The sequence below is a fragment of the Pteropus alecto genome, unplaced genomic scaffold, assembly GCF_000325575.1.
Source record: "Pteropus alecto unplaced genomic scaffold, ASM32557v1 scaffold120, whole genome shotgun sequence".
Classification (NCBI taxonomy): domain Eukaryota; kingdom Metazoa; phylum Chordata; class Mammalia; order Chiroptera; family Pteropodidae; genus Pteropus; species Pteropus alecto.
In genome coordinates this window covers 1,529,758-1,549,788 of record NW_006430061.1, presented here as the reverse complement: position 1 = coordinate 1,549,788, position 20,031 = coordinate 1,529,758, and the positions used below count along the sequence as shown (strand labels likewise).

Here is a 20,031-nt window from a genome sequence, read left to right as displayed (position 1 = left end):
TCACTGAATTGTAATTAACGGTTTCCTTTTATCTTGACTGTTTTCCTTTTATTTTTCTCTTTTTTTTTAAACCAAGAACTAGGAGAAATGTTTACTTCTTACACGTACAATGTTAAAAGGTTTTGCCCTTTCACCTGCTTTGCATTCTGTGTTTTATTTTGAAAATAGTATTTAGTATCCTTGGTCAGAAAATAATGTCTAACTGTTATATATTCCGAACACTGTAGCTACCCAGTTTAGGTATCTTATTTCAAAGCCTCACTGCATTATGTTAAACATATAGCTCTTCAGATTTAAGGTTACTACATCTTGGCTCCCAATTAAACTAATATTCTTTGCCATACACACCTCGATGTAACATATAAATTGCTTGTCTGGCTAAGCAGTTTTACAGCTTTATGCACTACCATGTAGCTCAGTAATTATGGAGTTGTATTCAGAGAGCATTTCATAATAAATCCTACTATATCAAATTTCATTTGACCTCAATAAATGTATCAAAGAGCACAAAAATGCAAAATAGAAAATCTTCACTCTATATCAGTATTTGTATTCCATATAAAAAAAAATAAGAGCTATGACAGAATCATGTCTGTGAAAATCACATTTTAATTTCCTAGCTCCCTTTACTCTATGCATGCTGCCCTGATTCCAGAAGAGCATCACAGGAAGGTTTTGCCCCGGCTTCTAGGGCATGATTTTATAGGTTGAACTATAGGACTTTTGTTATTTAGAGATCAAAACTAGATGTATTAACAGAAACGATCTTTAAGTTCAACCTGGGTCTTTGGCCTCTTTACCAGTATAAAAGGGCTACATTATTTCCCATTTAAGATACAGATCTTTACCAGTAATTCTACCAACCCCAATCGCTTTCCCTATTTAAATTCCTAAATTCTTCTCTTTAGGCAAAATTCCATATACTGGCTGATGACCTGTTTAAATGGCACCAACTTGCAGTGTCCCGTCCCTGTTCCTGTCCCTGTTCCCTCCGCAGCCAGGGACATGGTGCAAAATGCTTCTGTGTGGGTCTGAGAGGTTTCATTTACTAACAGTTTTTCTCTAGGGAAAGCCCTAAGATGTGGGTTAATAAAGGGCAAGCAAAAAATAAACACTTTACAGTATTTTTCTGAATTCATTTCTCAGGAAAATCAACTTATAATAAAAAGGTCTTTGTGCAATTACTACCTTGCCAGCGGGGCGTGAAAGAAACTAGCTTTGGGCAGCTATTTCTTCCATTTTAGCTGAGGTAAGCCCAAGTTTTGTACATTAGAGTACAAACTTAGCCTGCTTAAATTGGAGCTGATCCCCTAGTGCCCAAGTCTTGCCTTTAACCCTGAAGAAATGCACTAGGTTTGCTGTTCAACTCTAGCTTGTTGTGACCTGATGCAAATCTGAGATGTCAAAGATGAGGGCACTGTTCTATTTCAGAAAATAAAACACAATATTTTTTTGTAGGCGACTACTGTTTCAGTGCAAGAGTATATCAAAGGAAACCACTTCATTTCCTTCTAGAAATATGGTCCTAGCATGTATCTAGAACATAGCACAGATGCTTCACCCTCAAAGAAGGAAAACAAGAAAGTGAGAAGTCTAGGTGTCATGTTTATTTATTATTTCCTTCTTTCATTTTAACAAATACTTATTATGTGCTATGGATCTTGAGAAGTTGCTGAATAAAGTGGGGCTAGTGAGCTTGAGATAGAGAAGACACAGGTTATCTTCAAACATGTGAAGGAATGTTACATGGAAGAAAAACCAGATTAAGTCTGAGCAGTTACAAATAATGAGTTATTCAACAATCACTCTGATTAAAGAGGTCACGTGTGCCATTTCCTTGGAGGTAGTCAAGTAAGGGCTGTACACATGTATGTTAAGAATTCTTGGTACGACTAAAAGAGTGTTGCAAATACTAGGCTTTAACCCTGCCTCTGAAGCTGGAATCTTGATGTAATTCACCTCTCATCCCAGGGCCTCAGTTTCCTTATCTATAGCAACAAGAGGCTTAACTAGATCTGTGCTGTCAGTACAGAGGCCACTAGTCACAAGTGGCTACTGAGTACTTGAACTATGACTAGTCCAAATTGAGATGTGCTGTAAATGTATAAAATATACACTGGATTTCAAAGACAGAGCAAAAAAACAGAATGTAAACTTTTTCATTAATAATAATGGTATTGATTACATGTTGAAATGATAATATTTTAGATATGTTGGGTTAAATAAGTTAGTAAAATTAAAAACATCTTTGAAGGATATACATAATTAAAAACCTGATTAGACAACAACCTAAAGAGCCTTTTCAACTTTATAATTCTTGATTGTTTAAAAGCCAACACTAGAAAGATAATATGATATAATCATTCCTTTATTTATTCAACACACATTTAATCAGAATCTACTCTGCCTACAAAGGTTTCGTTGTCAAACAAATATGAGCTTAAATCTAAACACTGTCGCTCCATTAGCTGTGTGATCCTGAACACTTACTGAACCTTTCTGAGTCTATTCCCTCATGTAAAAACCAAAACTAATGATATTACCTTACAAAGTTACTGTGAGGATTAAACAGACGAGAAAAGTAACACTTGTGGCACAGTGACTGGCACATAATAGGCACTCAATAAATGTTAGATTCTTGCTCTTTTTTTCATATTGTTTGAATATTCAGTACTAGAAAATTATCGCTTTACTGATAAAACAAGAAGCAATAGATCTTACTCACAACTCTAGTTCAGAAAAGAAAACATGAGCCAACTAAATAATTAGGTTTGGCAGGCAGAGGCTTGTCATGTTCTTAGCAGATATCATGCCTCACAGAACATTATCCCATCCCAAGTATCTAGAAAACCATGAAAAAGAAGAGGTGGGATTACAAGGATCATGAAGATGTAATTTGGATTTTTTAGTGTTATTCATTAAGCAGCATCTTCTAATGTAACATAATTTTATTTTTACATTGGTGCTCGAGCTCTTCAGATCAAGAGAACAATGGCAATTAGGTATCAGACCTTAATTCTTGAATCTTGGTGCCTGAAGATACTTTCTTTGTAGCTAGTTAAGTACATGGGATAACTAAGTAAACCATCTAGGGTCATTTTTAATGCCAAAAAACTGTAGGTGTTTCATATTAATATATGCTGTAAGAATTTAGGAAAGCTTTATTTTTCTGTCCATTACCCTCCACAAAGTAGGATATGTCAGATACTTTCAATGCTGTTAACTCAGAGGCAGTTTCATCAAGTTGAGGGTCAAAGTAAAAATGAAGGGACAGAATAGTAAAAGCAATGGTAATGGCAGACTCATAGAGGTAGAATGGCGTTTAGAGCTGATCTAACCTACTAGATCTCAGTGTGGTCCCTGACTGGCGGCATCAGCAACACCTAAAAACTTTAAAAAAGCAAATCATCAGGCTCTATCCCAGACCTATGAATCGGAAACTCTGGGGGTTGGGTCTAGCTATCTAAAATTTAGACTGTACTTCAGAACAGTGATGCTCAAGCTTTAGGGTGCATCAGAATCTGGAGGAGGGTTAAAACAGAGATTGCTCTACCCTGCTCTCAGAGTCTCTGGACTGGTAGCTCTGAAGTGGGGGCTTGAGAATGTACTTTTCTAACAAGTCCCTGGGTGAAGCTGGTGCTGCTAGTCCAGGGACCATTCTTTGAGAATCACTAATCTAAATCAAACTCCCAATTTACACGTAGGGGAACAGGTGGCTAGAGGAGGTAAAAGATATAAGCCTGAGGTCACACTGCCTATGACAGAGCTGGATCTAAAGTCCAGAACTGCTAATTGCCCTATTCAGTGCGTTTCCCATTACATGACATGGACTTTAGTGATAGAAAAAACGGAAATCACATGTATATACTCTGTTGCTGGAGAAAATCTGGAGGTCTGCAACTAAAAGTAATTTTATATTTCAGAGGTGTATTGTTGCAGATGACTCTGGAGTACAGATATTATGTTGTTCAGTTTCAGTTTCTTCTCTAATTTTGTACGCAGAACAATTTGATCTCAAATCTACTGTCATTAATTCCAATAATTTGCTACAATTCATTCATTAGCAATGATCATTTAGCTCCAAATGATAAAACTGTCCTTAGCTTATTTTAAATAAAAAGATTGCAAATTCAAAGTGCCCTTTATTAAACACAAGACAAAATATCCAGTAGCCAATCAGAATCGAGGCTGAGAAAAGATGATGTACAGTTCCTTTCTAGTTCTAATTACAGAATTAATAAGAATGATGATGATGATGATGATAACAGTAGCTAATATTTTCCAGTGTTTCTGATATATCAAGCACTGGAAAAGTGATTTACATGCTCTAAACTCTATGGCATACTTACTCTTACTATTATTATTCTCATTCATTTAATGAGAAAGACAAAACCATGAGAGGTTAAGTAACTTGGTCAATTAAAAAGTGGTAAAGCCGGTATTCAAGTCCCAGTGAACCAGGCTCAAAGTCTATACTTTTAAAGTACCATCTGATATTAAACATAAAGTTGTCTTTTGCTAAACAGATCTATATGAGGTAAAGAATATAATTCTTTGTGATAATTATTTGACTGAAAGTTTTATAACCATAACTGTAAATGTACATGCAGTTGTAATAATACACAGAGATCCCCTATACCCTTTGCTCGGTTGCCTCCAATGGTAGCATTTTGAAACACTAGAGTACAATATCAAAACTGGGGTACTGACATTGGTACAAGTCAACAACCTTATTCTAATTTCCTCAGAGTGATACTACTTTCAAGAAATTATGTGTCTTAAAAATTAGCAAGGATAATGGAGGTCTATGAAAACATCCAACTACCACCTTTTATAGAAAGCTCATCAGTATGACCCAGTGCACATACTGTCATGCACTGCACAATGACGTTTCGGTCAATGACAGACCACATATACAACAGTGGCCCCTTAACATTATAATAGAACCAAAAATTTCCTATCACCTAATGACATGGTAGCCACTGTAACGTCTAGCACGATGCATTATTCGCTTTTGTGGTGATGCTGGTGTAAACAAATCTGCACTGCCAGCCATATAAAAGTGTAATACATACAATTACAGTAGTGGGCTATACCATCTAGGTTTGGGTAAGTACATTCTACAATGCTCGCACAACGACATCAACTAACAAGGCATTTCTCAGAACATATGCCAGTCATTCAGCAGTGCATGGTTGTAGTCTAAGTGGAAAGCATGAATTAAACAACAATTTCCCCCTTTCATAGTTTTCCATTCGTTGTACTTACTAGAAGATTATTGGTTGAAAGTGGGACAGAAATGGAAAGCAAAGCAAGATAATGGGGAGAGATAAGGAAAGAGGGCTTGGCGGCCACATAAGAATCACATAAGCATACAAAATATTTTCTTCCTATGGAAATCGCGAATTAAGTTCACTGGACTGTCAGTGCTTACGGCAGATAAAGATTTCTGAAGATAGAGAAAAGCCCCACTGTCTTTCCTTTTCTTTCCTATCATCTTATTTTCCCATCTGGTGACATGCCAGGAAAAGCAGTCACATTGGAAACAGCAACATCCAGAAACATTTTACTAAAGAATAAAAAATAATAGAATTCCCCTCACTCCATCACAGAATGACCAGCCTCCACATGTCTTTTCCAAGAAGTTAACAAAATTTCAAATAGCTTCTTTTTTTCTTGAAAGTGTAGCTTTTCCTTAGCACAAATTCAGAGATGCTTTAATTATCTTATAGGTAAAGAGGTAAAGCTGCTTTTGTTAATAACAGAGTAAAACTTGATGTGGCCAAAAATATATTTCTGAGTATGAAATTGCATTATTTTTGTTGCTTTGGAAGTCAGCACAAACTGACTAAATATGTAATTTGAATGACTAATGAGAAATCAGGAACCCATCGTAGGTGAAGCTCAGTCAGTGTGTCATGAAAGACACACTATTAATTCTAAACTTCCACAATCCCTCACCAAATCGGTTCCCTCTTGGAGAGGGTGGGAAACACATTCTTGATCAAATAGGGTACACGCCTGGAAATTTTAATTGCTCAAGTGTTCCTTACATAGTTCAGACAGTCAAGACAGCAACAGATGCATGTGAAACACTTAGGTTCTGTCTTTTCCGATTCGTAAAACAGCATTGTTGCATCAACACTTATCCCCTTTGTTTTCTCTGTGCTAAGTTGTTGATGATGCCATTTTTTGCCATCTGCCCCAGAGCTTCATTAAAGATACATGAATGGGCTAACTGGCCTGATATCTTGTGAGGAACAGGTGCTATTGTTTGTCCCTGAAGACTTGCACTAAAGATATGACTCAGAATACTTGAGAAAGAGCATCTGCAGCAGTCAGTCAGAGAGCAACTTGGCAGAGACCTGGCTACATGCTAATGTGCAAACAGAGTGACACCCAGGGGGGCTCATTTTCTCTTTCATGAAGATTATTTGACTTTTTTAGTGATGGGAAATAAGAATTTGTATTGAAAATCATGAGAATATTAATGTCTATTTTTCAGTTAAAGACAGAGAGCAAGTGAAGATTTTTTAATGCTTTATTGCTAGCAAATCTTTCCTCACGTGGTTTAATTGGAGAAAGTGTCTTTAATCCGTTGGAAGGAAAGTATCCTATGTTTGTAAATCATGACCGAGAAAGGGAAAAAAAAGATAGAAAATAGAGTGAAAAAAAGTGATCAGAGAGGAAGAGGTGGGGCATACAGACAGAAAGAGTGGGGAGGTGAGGGGAATTTTCTTAATGGCCACATTCTTTATTGCAAAGAATAACTGAGTCATCTGCATAAAGTATTACCACTGTAAAAACTGCGGTGCCTAAAGTGAAAAAGATAAAGTCCCCAGAAATCTTACATGAAAAGCCATCAAGGTCAGGGAGGTGTCTTCTTACTGCCAAAAAAATGCATGCAGAACCCTATGGACCTAAGTTAATGCTGGAGAGTTAGGAAGAAAAGGGTCTCATTTGAAAGGATAAATTAGTTCCTTTAACAGAAACCTTTTTAGTTTCAAATCTTTTTTGTTGTTGTTAAAATCTGTCTAAAATGTTAAGACCCCTAGAAAGCATACTGCAATGGTCAACATATCGAACTTCTCTTGGTTGACGATAGTCTGAAGTACACAAAGAAGATTATATATATGTGTTAGCTGAACATTCACTAATTGTTTCAAATCATTAATTTTCTCTCCCCAAGTAAAGCATCCTGAATGGCTTGTGCCATTTATATTTCCATATACCCCACTTCCTTTATCATAGGGCTAAGAACATAGTAGGAATTTTGTGTCAACTGAGGAATGTGAGAACCATCTAAGACCTAAGAACTCGTTTTCTGAGCACCAGTTTCCATGGGGCAGTATCGTTAATGCAACTGCAAAAGGTATAGAACTTAGTTGTTCTCATTCCAGGAGAGAATTTAAGAATGACTTAAATACATCTTGATATCACGTTTGCTTTTCATTTGTCTTATTTAGCAAAACTCTGGCTGGCTACAGCTAATGGAAGATAGCAAAACCTTCTTTGTAGAGAGTCTAGATAGCTCTAGCAAGAAAATAAAGTAAAATTTTAAAAGAAGCAATTCTGGGACACAAATTTTCTAAATTATTTGAGAACACGGAGTACTATCTTCCCAGATGTTTCTCACCGACATCTGATAGACACACATTGTAAAAATAATGTCGCTGCATCCAGAAGAGGATGTTACTTTGTTTTTGTTTGTTTGTTTGTTTGTTTACGGCAGGATTCCCCACCCCACTCTCCTACTCACTTACTCTTCCACCCCTCACTCAAGGTTAATGTACAAACACCATTGTTACCATTCACCTTTATTATAACGCAATTTCTTTCTAGAACTTGTATACTATTGCCATCACTCTTTTCAAAATCCTCGTTAAAGGGGCAAGAAAAATCCTGAAAAGGTAGAACAAACTTAAAATATTACAGTTTAAAGGCATTCTTTAAAAACTCAGGTATTTATCTTTCAAAGTCATACATTTTAGTTTGAACATTAATGAAGAGCTAACTTTGCATGTATGATACATTTTTCTGTATGTATATTGTACTTTAATGAAAAATTAATTTAAAGAAAAAGAAAATAATCCCAGTAGTTCACTTATCTTTACTAATTTGCATTATTACATATTTAATAGAAAATCTAAAATATTCACAAGGGAAATGGAAAAGACACATCTTGTCCCTAGCTTCACTATATCCCTACTTTCACTACTAAGAGTATAATACATGGAAACAAAAGCAATTCTCTTTATTAGGTTGGTCTTTAAGATAGCTCCTTCAATCCACTTCATAGTCTAGTACTTTCTAGCTCCCTTCCTTGGTCACACAGGAGAGAAACAATCATCCAGAGTAAGAGCACGATGACTTCATCTATAAGGTCAATAGCACATATTTTAAAAATCTTCTTTAGGTATATATATTCAGAGAGAAACGTTAGCCAATGCTGACCTTTGTATTAACTCCTCTTTTTATATTCTCAGCATACTGTATACATCCACTCTATTGGCATTTTCTTTTTTTTTCTATTTGCATTTTCTAAAATGGGCAAATATCTCATTAATTTACCAGAATCATTAGTAATCAAATATCATTATTTTATCTCTCATTCATTTGTACATGTTTAAATATTGAATTTTCAAAAAAAGAACATGGATTTAGCACTAACATAATTGTACTTCCTAGTATCTCTTACTTATTTGTCCTCTTACTCCCTGAAATAAAAAGCTCCACATATATAAAATGACCTCTTAGGCTCCCAAGAAACCAGTGACTCCATGAGGAAAGTCAATAGTGCCTGCCTTCATTCAAATATTCGATAGACATTTATTGAGCACCTAGCACTATTTGCTTGGTACCATGCTAAGCATAGTAATATAAAGATACCTTAGGCTTAGAGAAGTCCATAGCTTTATTTTATCAGGTAGTTGGATTAGGTTTTTCTTCACTTACATAGTACTATAAATCATCCGGTTTGTCAGCTTACTTTGGGATAGGGTCAATAAAGAAAAGATTTGCTTAAAAAAGAAAACTAAATTACAACAAAAATTCCATTAAGTGTCTTTCCATAATCTTATGGCCTATAACTTCCCAAAATTTTTAGAGTATTTATGAGGACAAAAATCAGATTACTTAATAAAATGAATGATAAATGTTAATTAAGTGTGTTTAAATTATCTTACTATGTTTTAAGAAACTCTCACCAGGAGGGAAGTAGACTATCCTGGCCATAAAGAAATTAATAAAACATGTTATGCAAAAGTAAAATTTATGATTCATTTGGAATTAGATATCTACCACCTTTTCAATCCATACAAATGCATAATCTTGTCAATTAAATATTATTGTTAAGGTCTAGTAGTATGTTAAAATCACTTTAAAGTGCAACTAAGGAAAATTCATGTGTGTTTATTACTCCTTAAGGATCTATTAGTGGGTATTTTATTCAGATTCGTGCTGTAAAATCTGCATAAACTCAGCATATTGTTATCCCCATGTGTGCATTTGTTTGGTTAAAGCAGAACAGCAAATCTCAATTTTTGCAACTTCTGGAAAAGTCAAGAGAACTAAAACAGTCCTAATTTTAATCAGATACAAACAGTTATCACTACAGAAGTGAAGAGTTGACTATTATGCAAATAGTCACAGTTAGTGGTCACCAGGCCATCACAGAAGACTGAGCTAGTCAATTACTTTAGATATTTCCAAAGACTAGTGAAGATGAATGTTTCTTCTTCTACGCTGTCTTATTTCCATAGAAGTATGAAACATATTAGAGACTAATGATTGTTGTTCTCAAATGAAAACCCCATTAAGTATACAATTATCAAAGTGTTTTGCCAAGATGAAAATTCATTTTTTTAAATTTTGTATAAATGTTGTATAAATATGGTAACATTTGTGAAGAACGTAGCATTCCTTTCTTTGTAACAACCAAATTCAATATAAACCTTTCATAAACTTTTGACCTGTAATAAAGGCAATCTGGCTTTTACCCCTGAAGTATTTTATACAAGCTTATTCTGTTAGCAATGACCAGAGTTCAATTATTAAATTCCTCCTTCAGAAATGCAGGTTTACATCTTAGAATACAGGTCTCGTTAAAATTATGCACAAGCAACTTAAAGGCAGGGACTTTGTATCTCCTCCGGGCTTAGTAAAAGTCTCTCTTACATAGAATAGGGACTCAACAAATATTTGTTACATAAATACATTAAAGAACTTTCAGTCTATGTTGTTTAAAAACTAAGCTACAAAAATCCTGATGATTTTTTAAATCTTCTGAATCAATTTAAAGTATTTTCATCATTTACAGTCCTCAAATTGAGGCAATGGAATTATACATCTCCTCCAAGACATTTCATCATAGTGATCTTTTGGCATTCTATAGTCTAACTTTGAAATCTACTAGTTGGTATGAAAATACACAAATTGACTTTATTAATTTATTTGAAGATATTTTTTAATGACTGAGCTCTCCTAGTACATCTGTTGAAATTCTTCTATAGTATAATTCAGAGATGCCTCTAAATTACTTTAATAATTTCATCTTCAATTATAATCCTTACTGACAGAAATAATAAGCTGTTCTCATAGGAAGAGCCAAGAATACGGTTTTCCAACATAATAATTTTAAAAAAATGTTTGTCATGTCACACTGAGCTGATAATACAATATAGAATAAATGAAGAAAAATATTTAAGCATCAGCTTCGTGGAGAACAGAAGCAGTTTCATCTAAGCTAGAAGGCTTGAGAAACATCATACTGTGGGAGTTCTAAACAGAACTTAAGATGTCTATCTAAGCAACTGACATCTAGGGTTCAATTATGGCAAACGGACCCACCCTGGAAGTATCAATGAAAGATGGTACCTATACATGTGATTTGGAGTTAGGGGTTGGGGTGTTTTGCAGAGAGGTAAATTAAAGTGATATTTATAAGAACTGAGTAATGAGTAAAGGCATAAATAGTGACTATAGCCACAAATCAAATAGCCTTCAGGTTTTCACTCTTTATCACATTCTAGTATTTTTAGAGCAAAAAGTCAATGGCACACAATTTTAATGTCATTTTGGAATGTCACCTACAACTCCTGCTCCATCCTCAGCATGCACACTTACTTACACATATGCACACTTTCTCATTCACACATACACCCTTCTATACTTGCTATCCCCAACTAAAAGGCACATGAATGTTCAACACTGAAGATAATCATAAGGATAAGCTAACGTGTTGATTTTAAAAGAGTAATTTTCTTTATTTTTATATTTTTATTTAGTACTATGTTCATATTAAATAATTTAGACACATAAAGAAATGTCCCCACCAAAATAAGACCCAAACTTCCTAGCCTAGGCTGGCAGTGAAATCACTCCCCAAGATATTTTTAACATACTCCGTCAAGCCTCGTTTTCTACTACCCTTTATCATTTTTCTACTCTTGCTTTCAATAGTTTCTAAGTCTTTCTTCATCCCACTTTTCTCACCATACGGAATAATCTTTCTTCTCTTTTTTGCCTTCCCGAACCTAATCTGCCCTTCAAGGTTCAGCTCAAATTTAATCCCTCCCTAAAACTTCCCCAAGTACAAAGATTTCCCCATCAAAATTTACATTGTACATACTGTGTTGAATTATTTAATGGTTTTCATTGCAGATAGCTTCTTAACACACTACTAGGAAAGTGTCTCTAAATATGAAGGACAAAAAGTAATTATCTGACTGATTGATTAACTGACTAAAACATAACCTGTCCAGTGATTCCAGATGAGGCAAAAAACTACAATCCTTTCAAACACTGGTACTCTTTTATGTCTATAAGGGAGAAGAGTACAAGATATTAAAATCTAATTTCTAATCTGCTGCATCAGTGCAATTCTTTCCCCCAAATATTATGTCTTTTAATAAAATATTAGAAAGCAGAGAAGCTTACTGACAGAAATGAAAAATGTAAATCCATAATTCAGTCTCTGTGTGAGAAAAATAGGAATATTTAAAATAATTCAAGCTACCTGCCAACTTACCTATGGGAAAAAAAAATTAACTGTTACTAAAGATCAGAAAAGTAGAAAATTTAATATATACAAACTGGCTAAAACCTTGGTTAAATTAAACTTTTCTTGCTTTTTTTTGTTAGTTGAGACTAATGTCATATTTGCCAAATGAAATTGGAATTTCCAATATGGAGTCATATGCTGCAGCAATTCACCTCTCATAAAACTCTTTGCTGTTACAAAGAACAATAGGTCAGTAGCATTATTTAAGACAGAGACAGATGATTACTAGACCTATCATGGTGATCACTTCATGAGGTATAGAAATGTCTAATCACTATGCTGTATACCTGAAACTAATATAATAATGTATGTCATCTGTAATTAGAAAATAAATTAATTTCTTGAAAAATAAATAAAAATAAATTAATTATTTAAAAAACTAATTAGGAATAACTCATGCAATCGCAGCTGAAAAAGAATAGCAACTCAAGCCCAAAAAGAAATAGAAAGATATGCTGGTCCACTTAGGCCAATAGAAAAAAATAACCAGAATTCAAAGTAGAAAATTAATACATTGAATTTCCCACATGTTCTTAAAGTAAGAAATTCTACTCAGATATTCTAATACTACTTTATCCTCTACTTTAACATATTAATTTTTTTTGTCATACTCCATCTAAAATACAATATTACATAGCCCTTAATGACAATTCTTAATGGTAAGCAAATAAAGAAGAAAGAGGAGCACTCGTGTCTTAAAGGTAAGCACAATACAAAATTTTAGCCATTTTTCTGTACCACCACCAAAAAAAAGGTAGTATTAGGTTTGTCCTAATTACAATAGTTTTTGAAAAGAGACATGATGATAAGAGAAGATAAATGAAAAGAGACATGAGAGGAGAGAAAAGAAAAATATTAAAGGAAAGATAAAGAAAGTAAAGAAGGAAGAGGAGGAAGCAAGCAGGCAAGAAAGGATATTGTGCACTTTAAAAAAAAATAGTACTGTCTTTATTATCGACAATTTTGACCTGATTACTGCCTACTCTGCCCTTCGCACTTCAACAGATGTAAACTCCAAACCCCAGTGTTACACTTACCTTACAAATATTTTGTAAAGATAAAATGATAGATGTAAATGATAGATGTAAATCCTCGCAAAATGAAAACTGCTATAAAAACTTTAACTTGTAATTATAAAAATTTTAATTAAATGAAGATGCTTATATCCATTGTTAAACTTGAGAACTCATGAACTACTTTAAATTATAATTTAAGCTGACAAGTGAAAAGCTGTGGATTTAGGTTGCTGATCAAGTTAGTATAAATGCAAAGACCAGTCTATCAGTGTGGCCTACCATCCGCCAATCATGACTTGGGAGACAGGGGACTCAGAATAATATTATAATAACTTAACCAATTGTAGAGAGAGATATTTTCTCCAAACCAACTCCACAAATTTTGAGTAAGTTCAACTTAAACTTGTAAATTTCTATGGGTAAGAGAGACAAAGAGAGAAAGAAAATACCCACTTCCACCACCTCTCCAAAAAAGGAAAAAGAAAGAAAAAGATATGTCCCATGATATGTTCCTCACATGGTAAAGTTCTAGTCATAGACTTAATTTTTGACTTTTGTTTGCACTAACTCTTGCATTCCTAAAAATGTAGTTACAAATTGGTGAACAGGCATTTTCCATTACCCTATTAGCAGATCCACAATGATCTAGAATCATGACGATCAAAACTATAGACATTTATTTTTACTTCCACATGACAATTCCCGAATATGAATGACACCAAGCCCAGCATTGATTCTCATTAACTTTTTAATTTAACTATATTTAACTATTAAAAAAGGTCAGATTAGCTCCTTTAAAAGTACACTAGGATTGTAGTTTCCATGGTAGAATAAGGAGTTGAATCTACATAGAAATTATCAGCCAATAACAATAGGTCTTTGTCCAGCTGTGACTGCTTCCCTTCTCTACAACCAGTCTTTATCTGGTTCAGGAAATGCCTGTTTTAACTGACAGGTAGGAGATTAAATCTACAGCTGCTGAAATACAATCTCAGCTCTGTTAGATAGGCTTTCATTGAAAAGCACTACAAACACATAATTTGTTTATGTTGTACCAGCAATCTCTGACAAAGCAGACTGTCTAGCTGAGACAAATGTGGTTAAACCCATTTATTGTATTATTTCTGCTACACAGAACAAGCTCTTAAAACACAGAAACTAGACAAGGCACAAAGCTCTAGCTGTCTAAAGAAATCAAGAATAGATGACTTCTTGTTACACTAGCCCCTTTTACACAGAAAGCATGTTCTCCCCTGAAAAACATCTATTCCAATTTCTCTTTTAAGTGGGTGGTTCAATTATGTTTATGCTTTCAGTTTTTAAAGTTTCTTTTGTTCCTTCCAGCATAAACAGGCATAAAATCACCTAATCACTGAATATCTCCAGGTTTAAGAACAAGATGAATATTTATAGAAAGTGCTATATCACCCCCTCAAAAAAAATACCCACAATAATAAATTTTAATGACAATTCATCCTCTTCAATATTGATTGCAAATTTTTATAATGTTATTTGATTCTTTTATTTCACTTGATCAAAAAATAGCTTTTCAACTTATAAATAATATAAATAGTAGTTTCTTTAAAATTAAGGAGTTGAACAGAGATACCTAATTTTATAAAATAAATGTCAAAGGGGGAGGTTTTAACAACAGCAACAATGAAAGCTGCTAGTTAAGCGACCGTACACTACTTGCTCCAATTTAGCAATAGGAACTACAAATAAAAAATTATTGTTTTATATCTAAAATCTATTCTTAAGGTGCACTTACTCAACTTTAACTAGCATTCTGAGTACACTGTACATACATAAACTGCAAAGTTAGTAAGAACTAAAGTCTTTATCTACCTTTACTAAATCCTAAAACTTATGATCAATAAAATGAAACAACAGATGGTACACAATATGGTTTTAAAAATAAGAAAACAGATGCTATAACTCACACTTGTCAAAATTTTTTAGGAAGAATAGCATAGTAAACATAAAGATTATAAAACTGTATTTGAAACATGGCCAATAGGATTATGGTTAGCCACTCTCAAACATGTCACCATTTCCTAAAACTTTTTAAAATTTTTCCTTAATCATTATCATAAAACAGGAAAGTGAGAAAATAATCTTCCAACTTGGAACATATGTGCCACTTGGAACTCTGAGTTAGTCTTAAAATATAGAAAGTATGCAATAAACTAGCTGAATCCATGGGGTCTCCCTCAAACAGCATGGATAATGAGGAGAATCCATAACAGACATAAACAAACCCAGAAAGATGTCTAGACCCCACATCATTATATATGATATATGCCCAAGATATATGGGTATACATTTGAATGTTCAAGTTCAAACTTGGCTTCTATTAGACTGATTCAGTCACAGCATGGGGTTTCTTTAATAAACAAACCTTACTGTTAAAAAATATTGGGGACTCAAATCATGTATAATGCCCTAGCTAGTTAAAGATGTGGTGCTCTAATGCCCTGTATCCCTTGAAGCTTTCTTACAACAGACTGTAAATAATAAAGAAAAACTACATCCTAGAAAAACATGTAGAAGTTTTGGATTTTTGCATTACAACTTGGGGGCAAATACTACAGAAAGCTAGCATTTCAATATATGCTCAAGAATTTACATTTCCCATTAAAAAATTAGAAAGGAGTTTAATAATGTGAGCCTTGGATTTTTATTTCCCATGATTCTTAAGAATGCCAAATGCATTCACACAAAAGACAGAGCCACAGTTATTTATCTCACTACAATATTAAGAAATTTGATAAATATACACATGTATAATATAAATAGGTTTACTACACTTTAGGACACAACCTTTTAGAACTAGAATGGCTTTAGAAAACCATTCTTTCAATACTTTATTTTAAATTATAATGAAGTCTAGAGAGGAAAAGTGACTTGTCAAAGTCACAAAACTTGAGGGCTAAGCCAAAGTTAAAAACAAGGTCTTTAGTCTCCAAGTTTATTGATTTCACAAAATCATAAAATCAGATTTTCAGGGATGGAAAAAGATTTGGAGACTATGTAATTCAGTGATTTTGACCTGGACAAGGTGCTCTGGTGAGCTTTTTCAGATATACATGTGCTTTTTCCTTCTTTGTCCAGAACAACTGTTCAGGCCTAACCACAACTATATAGAGGCATAAACTGAGGCACACAGAGATGATATGACATGCCCATGGTGACATAACTAGCCAAAATCAGCTAAGATTAGAACTAGATCGCCTAACGCCCAGTTCAGAAATTTTCATTTTTCCTTTCTAGTTGTCTCTCTGTCTCCTTTAAGGTAGAACCTAAATACAAACATACCGTTTCTGTTTCTAACTTTAGTCTAAATTTTTTTTTTTCTTAAACATAAATCTACATCATGTGACAGAGGATGAAGGCAAATTTCAATTCTTCTACAAAGACATTCTGGCAACATTTACACACAGTGACTCTGATTATTGCCTCTCTTCTTCTTTTTCCTCCACTGTCCAGCCCCAATTTTGTATGCCTGTGACATACATTAGAATCAACCAGGTATTATTCTTATTGTTTTAATGTAGGAGACCATGAACTCCTCTGCAATAGAATCATAACTTCTCATATTCCTTGCAATATACAGAACACAAAGACAGCTTTTAGCAAAATAAAATTGAGCTATTTTGCTGAAGGTCAGGGTACTGGTTTTAAAAAGCATAAAAGCAGAGTGGCTAAATAGAATGCAACTGTATATAAAAAGGATAATAAATCATGACCAAGTGGAGTTTATTTTGGGGATGCAAGGTTGGTTTAACATTTGAAAATCAATAAATATAATTCATTATAATAAGAGAATAAAGTAGCAAAAAAGTGATTATTTCAATAGATGCAGAAAAAGCATTTGAAAAAATTTAACACCCATTCAAGATAAAAACTTTCAGCAAACTTTAATAGACAGGAACTTCCTCAATCTGATTAAAGGTATATTTGAAAAACCTATAGCCCGCGTTATAATCACTGGTGAAAGTCTCCATGCTTTCTACCTAAGACCTAGAACAGACAAGAATGTCTACTCTCAGCACTTCTATTCAATACTGTACTGGATTTCTTAGCCAGTGCAGAAGCAAAGGAAAAATTTTAAAATGCACACAGTTTGGAAAGAAAGTAATGAAATTGTTTTTAGCCGCAGAAAACATGATCATGCCCATAGAAAATCTTAAGAAATCTTTAAAAAAAAAAGTTACCAGAACTAATAAGTAAATTAAGCAAAGTCATAACATACAAGGTCAATAATAAAAATCAGTTGCCTTTCTATATGATAGACATACTAGAATAAACAACTAGAAAAAAGAAAATTTTAATAACTCCATTTACCATTAGCATAAAAAAAAAAAAACACTTAGAAAAATGTAACCAAGTATACAGGGCCTCTACCCTGAAAGCTATAAAACAAGGCAAAAAGCAATTTTAAAATACCAGAAAAAAATGGAGAAATATACCACATTCATATAATGGAATATTCATTATTGTTAAGGTGGTCATTCCCCCCAAACTAATCTATAGATTCAACACAATCCCAATCAAAATCCCAGAAAAACATTCTGAACACAATGTCAAACTGATTCTAAAATTTATGTGGGAAAAAATAACCAAAATAATTTTTAAAAAGAACAACAAAATTGGACAGCTATAGTAAGATGTTAAGACTATTAAAATACTACAGTAATAAATTCTGGGCGGTATTGGTGTAAGGATAGACGTATAAATCTGTGAAACAGAAGAGAGAATTCAGAACTAAATCCATATTTGATTTTCACAATGATGCCAAGGTAATTCAATGAGGGAAAGGATAGTCTTTTAAACAGATTTTGCTAGAAATGGATATCAGTATGGAGAACCTTTATCTGACCTAAGCCTACACCTTTACCTGAGACCAAACACAAAAATTAACTAAAAATAGATTAAGATATAAACATACGAGCTAAAACTAGAAAAGTTTTAGAAGAAAACATAGGAGAAAATCTTCATAACATTAAATTAAGCAAATATTCTTATAACAGAACACAAAAACATGAACCAGCAAAGAAAAAAACGATAAAATGTCACCCAAATTATAAACCTTGCTCATTGAAAGTAACAGTTAAAGAGACAAAAAAGCAAGCCACAAACTGAGAGAAAATATTTGCAAAAGAAAATAAGGGATTTTCTATCCAGAGTATTAAAAAAAAAAGACTGCTACAATTCAATAAATGAGATAAACAAGTTAATAAATAGTAGCTAATAGATAATTTACACACAAAAATATATAAATGGCCAATAAGTACAGAAGATGACTCTCGACATCACCAGTCATCAGACAAATGAATATCAAAACCACAATGACATACCCCTAAAACCCATTAGAATGGTTAAAATTTTAAAGATTAATAATACCAAGTGATGATGAGGATACAGAGCAACTAGAACTCTCATATATCATTGGTGGGAATTAAAAATGATGCAGCCAATTTCTTATAAAATTAAACATACAATTTCCATACAGTTCAGCAATCAATCCACTCAGATATATACACAATAAAAATGAAAACATATGTCTTAAAAAGACTTGAAACATTATTCATAATAGCCAATATCAACTGAAATCAATCCCGTGTCTATTAACTGGAGGATGGCTAAACAAATCATGATATACCCATTCTGTGGAATACGACTTAGCAATATAAAGGAATTAAATATTGATAGACCCAGTAACATGAAAGAATTGAAAAAAAATCATGCTAAATAAAAGAAATTGGACATAAAATGGTATGAACTGTATAATTCCATTTATATGAAATTCTAGAAAAGGTGAAATTATAGTGACAGAATGCAGATCAGTGAAATGGATCCGGGTGTCTCGAGAGGATCTGAGTGCAAAAGGGACATGAGGAAATTTTTCAAGACAAAAAAAATTATATATGGCTGAATGTAATTTCCAGAATTTATCAAACACTTAAATTTTATTACATATAATATACACATCAATGAAGCAGGAAAAAAAAATTTCAAAACTGAGAAACTTTTAAACTGTTCTGTGAAGTAGTCATTCATTATCCATTTTATAGATGAGATAACTAAAATTAAGAAAGATAAAGTAAATTACCCAACACCATCGCTAGTAAGTGACAGAGCAAGAATTCAAACGTGTATCTTCTGCAGCGTGTGCGCTTTCCAAAACGATAAGGGCTTTCCTTTGGGAGTAAAGAATATTAACAACATTCCTGGGGAAAAGGAAAAGAAAAAGGCTTCCATTGGAAAGACTGAGCTCAAACTGTAGTCCTCCTAAATTATCAGGTTGCCTGGTTTTTGTTTTGTTTTGTTTTGTTTGTTTTGTTTTGTTTCATTTACACTAACTTGTTAAAATGACAGCCTTGTTCCACCTGCTTTTCTAAAGAAAAGCAATTTATACCACAAGGACATCCAAATTCACCAAGTACTGCAAACTCGAGAAGCCCAATTCCTTGGTCCCAGGAACTGATCTCTCAAGATGGCATGTACTAGTATATAGATCGAAGAAGCAGGAGTCCATAGATTTCAGTTACTTTTTAAAACACTATTTCAACAACAACAAAAATAGTGAACACTGCATTATTTCATTCAGAGGTAGTTAAGTTATGGTAGAATAAGCCTTGGAATACGTGAATTTTAAGTTAAAAGATCTAGGTCGGAGTCAGTAATGTCACAAATTGTTTAACTTTAGTTTTTTCCTCATTAAAAGAGGTATAATAATACCTATCTCACAAGGTTGTTTTGAAGAGAAAATGATGTAAACTGCTTAGCACATAGTAAACAGTATCCACTGATTTTTAAATTTGATCATTTTAAACTAGTTCAGTGCTCTCTTAAAGAGACACACCTCCTTTTGGAGAGCATTTCAGAATCTTGGCAGGTGGAATGGGGGATGTCTATGTGTTTGTATGTGTTCTCCATTACATGTTCTCC

General features: G+C 33.6%; 1 protein-coding gene across 3 annotated transcripts in view; it reads right to left on the bottom strand.

Annotated features, from left to right (window-relative positions):
- The window catches only part of SOX6 (SRY-box 6), a 394,559-nt gene that overhangs the window by 120,059 nt on the left and 254,469 nt on the right, over positions 1–20,031 (bottom strand). The window lies entirely within an intron of this gene.